This window comes from Mustela lutreola, chromosome 4, assembly GCF_030435805.1.
Source record: "Mustela lutreola isolate mMusLut2 chromosome 4, mMusLut2.pri, whole genome shotgun sequence".
NCBI classification, from domain to species: Eukaryota; Metazoa; Chordata; class Mammalia; order Carnivora; family Mustelidae; genus Mustela; species Mustela lutreola.
In genome coordinates this window covers 119,564,909-119,578,120 of record NC_081293.1, presented here as the reverse complement: position 1 = coordinate 119,578,120, position 13,212 = coordinate 119,564,909, and the positions used below count along the sequence as shown (strand labels likewise).

General features: G+C 39.0%; 1 long non-coding RNA gene across 1 annotated transcript; it reads left to right on the top strand.

The window, feature by feature from the left end:
- The first annotated feature begins 302 nt into the window (after positions 1-302).
- On the top strand, positions 303-11,391 carry LOC131830379 (uncharacterized). Its single transcript, XR_009353132.1, has 3 exons — positions 303-592; positions 8,636-8,708; positions 11,050-11,391. It is a non-coding gene; the product is annotated as an uncharacterized LOC131830379 (long non-coding RNA).
- Positions 11,392-13,212: the final 1,821 nt, after the last annotated feature.

Genomic DNA, 13,212 nt, shown 5'->3' with positions numbered 1-13,212 from the left:
TCTTTTAGGGTCTTATTTTCTTGTTTTTCCAAGAACCTCAGATCCTCCTAATCCCTTTAAATTTGGAATATGGGCAGGGATAAACGGACTTTTATAGTTTGGAACAAATGACTATGAAAACTTTCCTGCACATCTGTGCTACTTTTTGGGTTAGCAGTTGAGCACAATTTCTCCTCTTTGAGCTTCCGCTAATGTCTTCCCTGTCCTCCCCACCCCCACCGCCACCGCCCCCGCCTCACCCCCACCCCCATGGGTGCAACCACCGGTTGTAACAGCTGGAAGCCTGGGAACTTCGTTGTCTAGAAGTTCTACCAGGAGTTTCCACTTTAGGTTCCACGAACCAGAAACACCTGCTTGAGTCTTGGAGGCAAGAAAAGCAGCAGAAGCCACATTACTGCTCCTCCGGCATTGGTGGGCATACGTCCGGGCATCAGCAGGGATCCTACCCGGGCCTCTGGGCATTTTCCTATCTCACCTTGCACAGAGTGGTCCCGCCCGGGGGTTTCACAGCATCCTCAGCATCACCTGGGGACTTGCAGCAATGCCAGTTCTTAGACCACTCTCCAGTCTTACGCATTCAGAAGCTGCGGAGGTAAGTGTCTCACGGCGCCCCCCGAGCTGATTTTATATACCTGTTGACTGAGAAAAGAGGCAGAACTGAAAGAAAACAAAAGCACTTATTTAGGGTCTTAGAATTCTAAATCAGGGAGCAAAGCTTGGGGAGCAATGCAAATTATGTCCCACTAAGGGAACAAAAGTCCGTGAGTTTTTCTTAAAAGATTGAGAGAGAGACCACACAGGCAATGGGGCGGGGAGAGAGAGAAGCAGACGCTCAGCTGAGCAGGGACCCCCGACCCCCAATGCGGGAGCTTGATCTCAGGACCCTGGGATCATGACCTGAGCAAAGGCAGATGCTTAACCTCCTGAGACACTCAAAGCGCCCTAAAAGTCAGTGGTTTTTAAAGACAAAAAGGGAATGCTTGTGTCCCTGGTTTACAGAGCCTACAGAGTCCTTGAAGTATTTGCACTTTGGCCCAGGTCAGTTCATTATTTACCTGGTGATGACTAGCTTAAGGCCCACCTCATTAATAGCCTCCCAGATGATTTTTTAAAACCCCTTACCATGGACAACTCTATTTTTTACTTCACCTTTCATAGATCAACGTTGAGAAGTGTTGAAGTAGTGATCCCAGGGTCCTGGGGCAGAGCCCATATTGGGTTCCTTGCTCAGTGGGGAGCCAGCTTCTCCCTCCCTCCCTTCCCCCTCTTTCTCTCTCTTGCATGAATAAATTTTTAAAAATTAAAAAAAGGGGGGTTGATTATAAGAATTACCAGGAGTGATTATGAAAACTATAGTTTCCTTGGGACTACCACATACCTCCCCATAAATAAGACTCTTCCAAAAAAGGGCCGGGGAATGTGTACCTTTCCAGGTATCCCCAGGTGATTGATTGTCAGGTGCGAGAAGTTGATCATTATTGCTCTGTGGTTTTTCTGGTGTCTTGTATAAATAGCATTCCCTCTTTCCTTGTAGTTGTAAAGGAAAGGGGAAGCCATTACGTTTTCATGAAAAAGCTGTCACTTGGTTGGGAAAGTGTGCTCATTCAGCATAAAACCCCTTTCTGAAACTTACCATTCTATAGTTCTCTGTGTTTCTCAGTACCAACCAAGACTGACCTGCGTCGTCAGCACAGTGATCGCACCATCCCTGCTGAAACTGCAGACACCTGGGCTCCATTCAGTCCTAGTGAATTGTCTCTCTGGGCCTGGGGCATGTTTAACAAACACAGCAGCACACTAACGTTTGAGAGCCACCGAGCAGTTTTTCCATTGTTGACACAGACACCACACCAGAGTGTATCACCAGCCGTGCTCTGTATGCTACAAGGGCACATATGACAGAGGGACATCTACAGATTCCCGGTGTTAGCTCTGGGCCTCTCTTTCCTCGTGGGTCAGTGAGGGTGTGGAAAGAGATTGTCTCTAACTTCTCTAAAGTGATACAATTAGGTTGTGTCTTATCAACCTATAAACAGCCACTTCAAGGAACCATATGATAGGGTTTTCCATAGGTCTCTTACTTGATAATGTCATTTACTGCATTAGCTAGAGGAAAATATTTAAATTTTATTGCCCCTTGTTGGCACGGAGCAAAGGAGAAAGAGAAGAATGCTCTGAATACTTGTTCATATTTTGATCCATTTCTTACAAATTTTTCTTTTTTTCCTCAAAATACTTAAAATAATGATTGCATTCTTGGACAGTCTTAAAAAATGACTGAATTAGATTATACTTCCAAGTGAAAATATTGCTTACTTAAACATCAAAAAATAGGTAATATCCAAAGTATTCCATTTTTTTCTTGTATGGTTTTAATAGTGAATGTTTTATTATAAAAATATAGCCTATACTGAGGCCCCTGGGTGGCTCAGTCAGTTAAGCACTCAGCTCTTGATTTCAGCTCAGTCATGATCTTAGGGTCAAGGGATTGAGCCTCCTATAGGGCTCTACTCTCAGCGGGGAGTCTGTGCCCCTGCCCCACATGCATGGGCACACTCATGTGTGTGAACTCACTCTCTCCCAAATACATAAACTTAAAATATAGATACATAAAATCTATACTAATATTCAGTAGTGATTGACTAATATTCTTAGTGATTGACAGGACTAAATGTTTAACCATGCTGGCTTTTGATTGTTTTGAGTTAAAACATGTCATAAGTAATGATGCATGATCTACATGCTTATGATGAAACTAAGCCTGTGTTGGGAACCTGTCTAGTACCCTATCTTCCATTAGTGTTTAGCAAATGTTTCTTCAGTAGTGAGTAGTTACCCCACAAATTACTTCTGACACAAATGATTACTGAAAACATATTTTGCATGATTTGAAAAAAGTGAAAGTCTATCTGTGGGCTTCCAGATGCTTTGGTTTTCTTTGCCTATGATTTTATTGTATGTTAAACTAATTTCTCATTGTCCTGAAATGCAGAAATGGCTCTAAATAATTGAGAGTTCTTAAGGGCATGGGAGTGACAACTGTCAGATTGCAGAAACCACATTCTTGCTTTTGGAATGGAATTTTGGCAGGTGCAGGAACCATCTTATTAAGGAAAGGTTTATCAGGAAAAATTTGGGTGAAGGTAAAATTGAGAAACCATCTAAACTTAATTAAAATTTCCTGTTGTTTAGGGGTGCTTGTGTGACTCAGTTAAGCATCTGACTCTTGATTTTGGATCAGGTCATGATCTCAAGGTGGTGGGATTGAGCCCTGAGTAGGGCTTCATGCTCAGAAGGGAGTCTGCTTGAGATTCTCTCTCTCTTTCTGCCCCTTCACTGCTTACACACATTAACAGACACACACACACACACACACTCTCTCTCTCTCTCTCTCTCTTTCAACAAATAAAATCTTTAAAAAATTCTCGTTTGTTTGATGACTTAATCAGAAATGATAAATAAGCATAGCGGAAGGGAAAAAACCAAAGAGAGGGAGGTAAATTATAAGAGACTCTTAGCTATAGAGAACAAACTGAGGGTTGCTAGAGGGAAGGTGGGTGGAGGGATGCATTAAATGGGTGGTGGGTACTAGGGAGGGCACTTGTGATGAGCACTGGGTGTTAAATGTAAGTGAGGAATCACTAAATTCTCCTGAAACCAATATCACACTGTATGTTAACTAACTAGAATTTGAATTAAAATTTGAAGGAAAAAAAAAAGGTGTTGCTTTGGTGGCTTTTCTTGTCAGTTGTTAAGATGTTCCCCAAAGCTAATTTAGGAGTCACCTTATTTCTGGAATATTCCAGTCTAAGTAGGTAAAGTGCTAAGAGTTAATGACAATGAAAGGGCAAAGCCATGGCCAACAGTCATGGTCCAATAAAGCCAAGTCTATTCTCCTTCAGGGCTCAGTTCAGGATCCATCTGTTTAGCCAGATTTTTTCCTAATTGAGAAGAAGTCAGTTCCTTAATTTTAAAAATTGCATCATTTCATTTTATTTTGATGGCTTTACTTTTATATGTATAGTTCCTGTGATATTTAATATTGGTATATTTTTAGAAATAAAAGACTATAATGATTTGTTTTTAGCCTTTGAGCAGATTTCATTGTTAAAAATAATAGTGATGCAAGGAAATATATAGTTTGTACAAAACGTGCCAAACTTATTTTAAAACTCCTATTTTGGGGGCACCTGGGTGGATCAGTGGGTTAAGCCTCTGCCTTTGGCTCAGGTCATGATCTCAGGGTCTGGGATCGAGCCCCACATCGGGCTCTCTGCTCCGAAGGGAGCCTGCTTCCTTCCCCCTCTCTCTCTGCCTGCCTCTCTGCCTACTTGTCAAATAAATAATAAAATCTTAAAAAAAGAAAAGAAAAAACTTGTATTTTTAATAAATTACTCTATGGAAATTCTTTGCTGTATGTAAGACTTTATTCTGAAATAATAATTATTAAGACTTTATTCTGAAACAAAAGATTCCATATACATAAATTAATAAAAGAACAAAGCAATAAAACTTAGTTCCTCCAGGAAAAAAAAAAAATATTCTTCTAAAAAAATCTCATTTCCAAAATGATTGCCTAAGACTAGTGGTTCTCAAAGTCTGGTCTCTGGACCAGCATCCCTTTTGTACTTGTTAGAAATGCAGATTCTCAGGTGCCACCCACACCTACCGACTCAGAAACTCAGAGTAGAGCATATCCGTCTGAGTTTTGACAAGCTCCCCCATAAAATTCTGATGCCTGTTACAGTTTGAGAAGAACTATCTTAGACTATGGAATGTAAATTAACTAAGATAGGTCTGAATTTCTGGGTAGACTCATTGGTTCTCTGACTCTCAGTCCTGCCTACTGATACCATTCAAGACTGTTCTCAAGACCCCAGTTCAGAGCAATGGAATCAAAATTTCAGCCTCAGCATCAGTATTTTTAAAAGTTCTTCGGGGTTTCAAATGAGCAGCAGGACTGAGAAACACTGTGATGAGTTACGTGTACTTCTTCCATAGGTCAAGCATGGGCTGTATCTGCAGCATAGACTAATGTGTGGTTAATCCTGCTGCCCTTTACTGTTGACCCTACTTGCTTGCTTTTCCTCCTGATCCCATTAGCTGAACCTACAGAGATCTGAAGAGAGCATGGATTGGCTGCCGGAGTAGCTTACATGAGTTGCTCCTATTTGCAGAACTTTTATGTTTGACTTAAAAATTAGCCAGCTGTCCTTGCTTTTTGTCTTAACCCTTTCAATCAGTTTTCCACAGTATAGTCAACATTATCTTTCTAAAACAAATCTGATCATGTCCAAACCCTTTCTCACATTGATTTTTATTTTAATTCCAGTATAGTTAACATACAGTGTGACATTAGTTTCAGGTGTACAATATAATGATTCAACAATTCTGTACATTACTCAGTGCTCAGTGTGATAAGTGTACTCTAATCCCCTTCACCTATTCCCCCCAGACCCCTACCCCCTTTCTTCTGGTAATCATCAGTTTGTTCTCTGCAATTAAGAGTCTGTTTCTTGGTTTATCCCCTTCTCCCCACCTCTCCTTCCCCTCCCCCCTTTCCCCCCCCCCCCGTCTTATTTCTTAAATTCCACATATAAGTAAAAGACTATGGTATTTGTCTTTCTCTGACTTATTTGGTTGGCATTATACTCTCCAACTCTATCCATGTTCTTGTAAATGCTAAGATTTCATTCTTTTTATGGCTGAATAAAATTCCACTGCACATATAAAACACCTTTTTATCCATCCATCAGTGGACACTTGGGCTCTTTCCATAACTTGGCTGTACCAGTCTGCATTCCCACAAATAGAGCAAAAGGGTTTTTCTCCACATCATCACCAACACTTGTGTCTTATGTTTTTGATTTTAGCCTTTCTGACAGTTGTGAGGTGATAGGTCATTGTAGTTTTGATTTGCATTTCCCTGACGGTGAGTGATATTGAGCATCTTTTCATGAGTATTTTGGCCGTCTAGATGTCTTCTTTGGAAAAACGTCTGGCCACGTCTTCTGCCCTTTTTTAATTGGATTATTTTTTGAGTGTTGAGCTTTATAAATTCTTTATATATTTTAGATACTAGCCCTTTATCAGGTGTATCATCTGAAAATACTTCACCCAATTTTTTATGTTGTCTTTTAGTTTTGTTGATTGTTTACTTCACTGTACAGAAGCTTTTTATTTTGATGTGATCCCAATACTTTATTTTTGCTTTTATTTCTTTGGTCTTAGGAGACCCATCTAGAAAAATGTTGCTAGCCCTGATGTTAGAGAAATTTCTGACTGTTTGTTCTCTGTAAGGATGTTTATGGTTTCATATCTCATATATAGGTCTTTAATCCATTCTGAGTTTATATTTTTGTGTATTATCTAAGAAAGTGGTCCAGTTTCATTCTTTTGTGTATGGCTGTTCAGTTTTCCCAACATCATTTGTTGAAGAGACGGTCTTTTTCCCATTGCATATTCTTTTCTCCTTTGTCAAAAGTTAATTGGCCATAAAATTTTGGGTTTATCTTTGGGTTTTCTATTCTTTTTAAAATTTTTTTTTTAATTTATTTGACAGAGATCACAAGTAGGCAGAGGCAGGCAGAGAGAGAGGAAGGAAAGCAGGCTCCCTGCTGAGCAGAGAGCCCAATGTGGGGCTCGATCCCAGAACCCTGGGAACATGACCTGAGCTGAAAGCAGAGGCTTTAACCCACTGAGCCACCCAGGCCCCCCGTGGGTTTTCTATTCTGTTCTATTGACCTATATGTCTATTTTTATGCCAGTGCCATATTGCTTTGATTACTACAGCTTTGTAATATAACTCGAAGTCTAGAATGGTGATACCTCCAGTTTTGTCTCTCTTTTTATAGATTGCTTTGGCTCTTCTGGATCTTTTGTAGTCACATACTAATTTTAGAATTGTTCTAAGCCTGTGAAAAATGTTTTCAGTATTTTGATGGGGATTTCATTAAATGTGTAGACTGCTTTGAGTAGTATAGACATTTTAACAATATTTCTTCTTCCATTCCATGAGTAATTCCCGTCCAAACTCTTAAAAATGGTTTGCTAGGCTGTGCCTAAGTTCTTGCTTCCTCTATCCACCATTCTCTTCCCCAAATTCCTCCTGTGCTGCAGACATACTAAATGTTTAATCTCTTAGAAAACATGCTGGGTTCAAACTAACTTTTCTCCTATCAGCAGATCACATGCTATTATCTCTACTTTGAACAATGCTCTCTGATGGGTTGTCACCTCACCATCACGCATTCATCCAAGTCTTTGATACGATGTCTTTCAAGAAAACTGACATTGAAGCTTGGGATAACACTCTGAGGTTCCTTAGAATCTGCTTATAGTACTTTGGTATCTAGCTTGCTTACTTATCTCAAATTCCCAGTGGACTGGAAAATTAAAAAAGGTATTGTTCATATATTTATCATTAAATTTTTATTCCTACATCTGGCACAGAGCCTACACACAATCACACAGTGTTTTCAATAAACTTTTATTAAGTAAATGAAAAAATGATTTTAAAGCAACTTAAAGATTGCGAACACAACCAAATAGCAAATTAGAAATAGACAAGAAATACAGCAAAGAAAAAACAAAAAGGTAATATAGAGTCAGAGTGAAAGTTGTGCATTAGCTGCAGTGATGGACCTAGGATCCAGATGGCAGACCTCCCATGTAAATGGCCTTGTTCCTATACCAGCATGACACATTAACCCTTTTCTCTCCACCTTTCATGAAAATACTATCTTTTGGCAAAACACTTCAGAGATGCCATTGTCTCTTAAAGCAAGTCCACATCTCTCCTACTTGTCAGTATTTCCCATACTTTATTCCTCAAGCACTAGATCTGTAAAATTTTAATAAATCTGTCCTATAAAACTGTTCCATGGTCAAATATGTTTGGGAGGTACTAGTTTAAATTAAGCTGTTTTCTTTAGTATAGGCACATTCAGAATGTTTATTATGCTTAAGTACTTTGTAAATCTCAAAAAAAATTTTTTTGAGAGACAGCTTACAGAATTAATTGTTGATATACTGAAACAATTTGAGAAACACTGGCTTAAAAGTATGAGTAAATTTTTCACTCCAAAAAGTTCAGAGAAAAAAGAGAAGGAGGTGTTGCAGAGAGATTGCCTCCATCCCTTAGGAATCTGATCAATTATTTTCTGAACTATGTGTGAACTTTGTGAGCTCAAAGCAAACATCTACATATAAAAATAGGGACCTATATATATATATTTTCAAGGCTATTAAAAAGTATGCATTAAGTGTATGCAGCATACAATATGATAAGTATAGGATATTGATCTTTCTATAACTACACACTCTTGTGGAACATACAATTCACTTTGGGCAAAGATGTTCTGCCTTGCAAGGACTATAAATATATACCCGTTCAGAGAAAAAGCTAGCAATATGTCAGCTAAAATGGATAAGGAAAATAAAGATTTAGGAGAGACCTTAATTGGCCCTAAGAGAGAATAGTATGAGACCTTTTTGGAGTCTTGGAACTTGGGGTTGAGTTTATATTGAATACAGTGGAATGAGGCACCATTCGTTTCCAAAGTTAGATTTTGGGGGTCAGTGAGTAGCTTTAGTAGGTATCTTTACTCTGTGAGCGCATTTATACTTTTCTTAGGAGAAAAGGTGCTGACACTTTGACTGGGATCTCAAGGAATGAAACCCTAATTGACTGACCAGAGTGGAACCAGGTGAGTGAATCTCGATTATTCTCAGGCCTGAGTTCCTCAGAAAGAAACTCCTCTCAGTAAGGGAGGCTGAGCCAGGAACAAACACTTGAATTTGCCAAGATCTCATTTATCAGAAGAAAGTTATCTTTTCAGGCACATTGTCCTCTTAACTTTTTAACTTTTCTAAGCAGTCATTCTGCCACTGAGGGAAAATTTAGAGACCAACAATTTGAGAGGTTCATGTCCTAACCATTTCAAGTTTCTTTTATACATGGAGACATGGAAGTGTTCAGTGTAGGATCCCTAACTTGGTTTATCTTAGAGGGGCTTAGTGGACTGTGTGTGTGTGTGTCCACACATGCATGCACATGTGTTTACACTTCATCACTATTTCCACTGAGGAAATATTCCTCTTTCTTTCATGGTGATTCTGAGGCGGCCTGTCAATCACAAAATCCCACCCTCCCCTAGTCACGGGGTTTGGCCTAGCTCCTCAGGATAACCTATCCAGGCAATGAGTATGATAATCTGACAGGTAGACCTGCACATCTTAGTCCTTCATGAGATTAGCTAGATATCAGGAACAAGAGAGGCTCTCTTTCTTTTAGTTCATGAACTATGGAGATAAGGAGCTGAGGCTGACCATATTCCTCTTTCCTGTCCCATAGAAAGGCTTCCATAACAATGAAGTTGTCATGTAGAAGGAAGCAGAAATAGGGAAACCAAGTCCGACAACTTAGTTGGAGACCCTAGATCTAAATGCTCTCAAAGTCTACCTCATGCTTTTACTTCTCAGGTGCATGAATCAATATTTACTTATTTATTCACTTACTTAAGCTAGCTTGAATTTCCTTTTGGTTTCTTTTAGAGAGAGGCTTTTACTAATAGACCTTTTCACAAGGAGGAGGCAGGAAGTGGCAGAAGTTTTCATCAGGACATTGGGGAGCATGGCACTGGGGATTTAGGAAGAGGTGTCTGATGTACATATGAGCCACAGACTTGAACTCCTAGGGCTTCCAACAAAGTGGGCTGTGATGGGTTATGTCCTGTTGTACCAGGGAAGAACTGCCATTGGTCTCTGGCACTGTCACATGGGCCATGCTCAACTAAGGGCAAAAAGGGGTTTGGAAATGGAGTTTGACCTCTAGGACCCTTACTTGAGGTATCGTTCTCTTGGAGTCTGAAGGGTGAGTCCAAGGACAAATATTTCATAATTTACCTAAAGCAAATGTTGGAAATTTCTAGAAAAACAGAAGTCCATACAAATATTGTAATTTCCGTAAACAAAATTGGTTTAAGTTACAATTTTAAGTAGAACCTCAGATGATTTATATAGAGAAAGAAGTGAGGAGAGGTTATTCTAAAGAGAAGGAAAACAATAAAATCTTGACATTCATACAACTGTGAGAACCACAGACTGATAAGACAAGATGACCGTTTTGGAGGGGGTCATGAGAAATAAGGCTGGTTCACTCTAGGAAGGCTGGATTATGGTGCAGCTTCTCAGAAGTTTAAATCAGACTTAGTATCAAATAGGGGAGAAGAGAAGGGTTTTTATATCACCAAATGGTATGAATTTAGCCTCACCTGTTTCATTTGCTTGCAACATAAATATAATCACACTTATTTTCTAGTTAGTTGTTTGAGTTTTCAAGTTTCCTTCTACAGTATAAGTTCCTCTCTTTACTTTTTTTGACATGTTCTGCTACACACCCACCCCAACCCCACAACAAATTGTTGAGGAACCAAAGGGCTTACTCAATACGAAGGAAATCAGTTCTGCTTCCACGTATCACACAGGGAGAGAGATCTGTAAGGTCAGACTGGCCCATGTCCACCACTGGTTTGGTCATGGGCATCTCCCACTGTCAGATGCTTCTTGTCACTTCATAAGTGCCCTTGCAGGTCCACATACCTGCCCAGGATGGAGTGGTGACCAGTTTTTAGCTTCAATGGTCTAGATCATTGAAATACTTATTTTCACAGACACTTTCCCAAAACAGGTCCCCGTATACCACAGTAGCGGGGTCTGAATTCTCACTGTTTCACAAGAAAGCTGGAGTACAGGGATGTTCTTTGAGGGTAAACTCAAAATTCCACATGCTCTGCCTCCCAGCAGCTGATCATAGAGTACATTTTGCTGCCCTGCTGCAAATTGGTTACAGGTTGAATGATGCCAAGTGCTCTTGGTGATGTGAATAAACCGCAAGTTTTATAAGATGCTGGTAGGCGTACAAATTGCTACACCCACCTCAAAAAACAATTTCACATTTGGTAGAGTTCAAGATGTGACTGTGCTTATCCTAGGTAATTCTGCTTGGAGATGTGACTATGCTTGTACTCCCTAATTCTCCTTCCTAAGGATCAGCTCAAGACAAGCATGCTCATGGCAGTATTGATGAAAGACGGGAAAATGACCAAAATGTTTAGCAAAGAAGAGTACGTAAATTGATACTGTCCTACAGTGGATTAAAAATCGTGAAAATGAACAAGAGCTACACACCTCAACATTCATAAACCTCAAACAAGTTTGAGCAACAACACAAAAGCAAGTCCTAAAAGAATATGTGCAATCTGACGTCATATATGACATACCATTTCAAAAATATGAAAAACTGAGCAATATATAAAGACGAGGTACATGTGTGCTAATTCAATAAAGTAATGCAAAGATTAGTAAATACCAACTTCAGGATCCAGGTTAGCTCTGGAGAGGATGGAGCGCACCATGGTCAGAGTTAGCCATATGGGGGACTCCAAAGATATTAACTTTATATAACCCAGGTGACGCAAGTATGGGTTTTATTCTTCTTTAAACCATAGACTATGCTCAATGTTTCGTGCATACCTATCTACATACAAACATTCATAATTTAAAAAAAAAAAAAAAAAACTAAAAGGATCATTTAAGTGGGCTCTGTAGCTCCAGAAGTACAAGACCAGTCAGAAAATCTTCTTGGCTCCCTGTCTTGCAAAACTCTATGGCAGTGAAGGATCATTTGCATAAGAACCCCAGGGGCTTTCTGGGAGTGGAAAAGACCAAAATACCAATTCCTCCTTAGCTGTTCTCTGCAAACAACCACAAATACTTGTGATCAGATCACAAGACTCTGGGAGAGTCTCCTCACACAAAAGCCTTCCTGTGGATGATGACCACTCACCTCTCCCAGCACTTTAACCTCCAGGTTTCTCCTTCTCCAGACCTCTAGGTCTCCTCCAGACCATGGCTCTAGCGTGCAGCCTCCCAAGTAGCCATGTACTCTGCATTTGTTCAATGTTTGTTCCCTTCCTGCTCTTCTCCTCTCTTTCTTCACCTTTCCCATTCCTTTTTTAAATTAAAACCTTCACTCTCTATTTGCCAAATTCTTAAAGCACATACTAATAGAGAAGAAATGGGGTGAGAAAAGGACAAAAAGAATAATAAATTTTTCCCCAAATATGTTCTAAATATACTCATTGTGTCCTTGTAGGTGTTTGAAAGCAACAGAGCCTTCCTTATTAGGGAAGTATAGCAAATGTAAAGAATTTGCATCAGGACTTATCAGTGTCTTTAAAACTCTAAGGGGAGGATCTGGTATGCTATTCATTTCCAAATTTGACCAAAAACATCCCTTCTTTTCTACCTGTCTTTCTTGAATAATAATATGTCCTGTGGAGAAATTATGGGAAATACTGAGTTGGAATTATGACCAATACTGTTCTCATAGTAAAAGGAAAAGAATCAAATATTTTCTACATGAAATATTAGTAATAAAATATTTTAATTCTCCTGGATTCTTTGTTGCTAGGTGGATAGCAAATTTTCTATGGTAAATACTATAGTTTAGTGAATATTTTCTCAACATAATCACCTTAAAAAAAACTTACATCAAGCTTTCTCCCCCAATACTGAATGAGTATCTGTTCTACATTAGGTACTATCTTAGTGCTGGAAACACAATTGTGAAAAACATAGACCTAACTACTGTCCTCATGGAGCTTCTATGTAAGAAAAATAAATAGTTAGAAAGTAATCCTCTCTCTTAAACACACTTAAAGTAAAATAAGGAATACAATTTGAAGGCAAATTTAATGTGATATTTTTAGCCCCCAATATATTTTTTAAATTATTATGACTCTACTCAAGTAACTATTAAAAGTAAAAACTATTGCATAGGGAATAAAAAGTCATCCTGTCATAAAAATTGATTTAGAACTTTTGATTTACTTGGTCCCTGCTCAAACATCTCTCTTTTGTTAATAGGAGCACATTGCGCCATAGGACAGTAATACCTTCATCCATCCAGGCTTTTAATTATTGTCTTTGCCTTTTATTACCTGAAGTTCTAGCAAATGTACTCAAATCCACTGTGAAGGCAAATTACTGATGCCACTGAGAATATGAGAATTAACACAACTGATGAAAATAATGATAGAAAAATACTATAATCAAATCTGATACAGAAAAGATCTGGCAGAATAAGAAATGTTAACAAAGAAAAATAATTATAAGAATGATACCAAAATGAATTATTCAGGGGTAAAT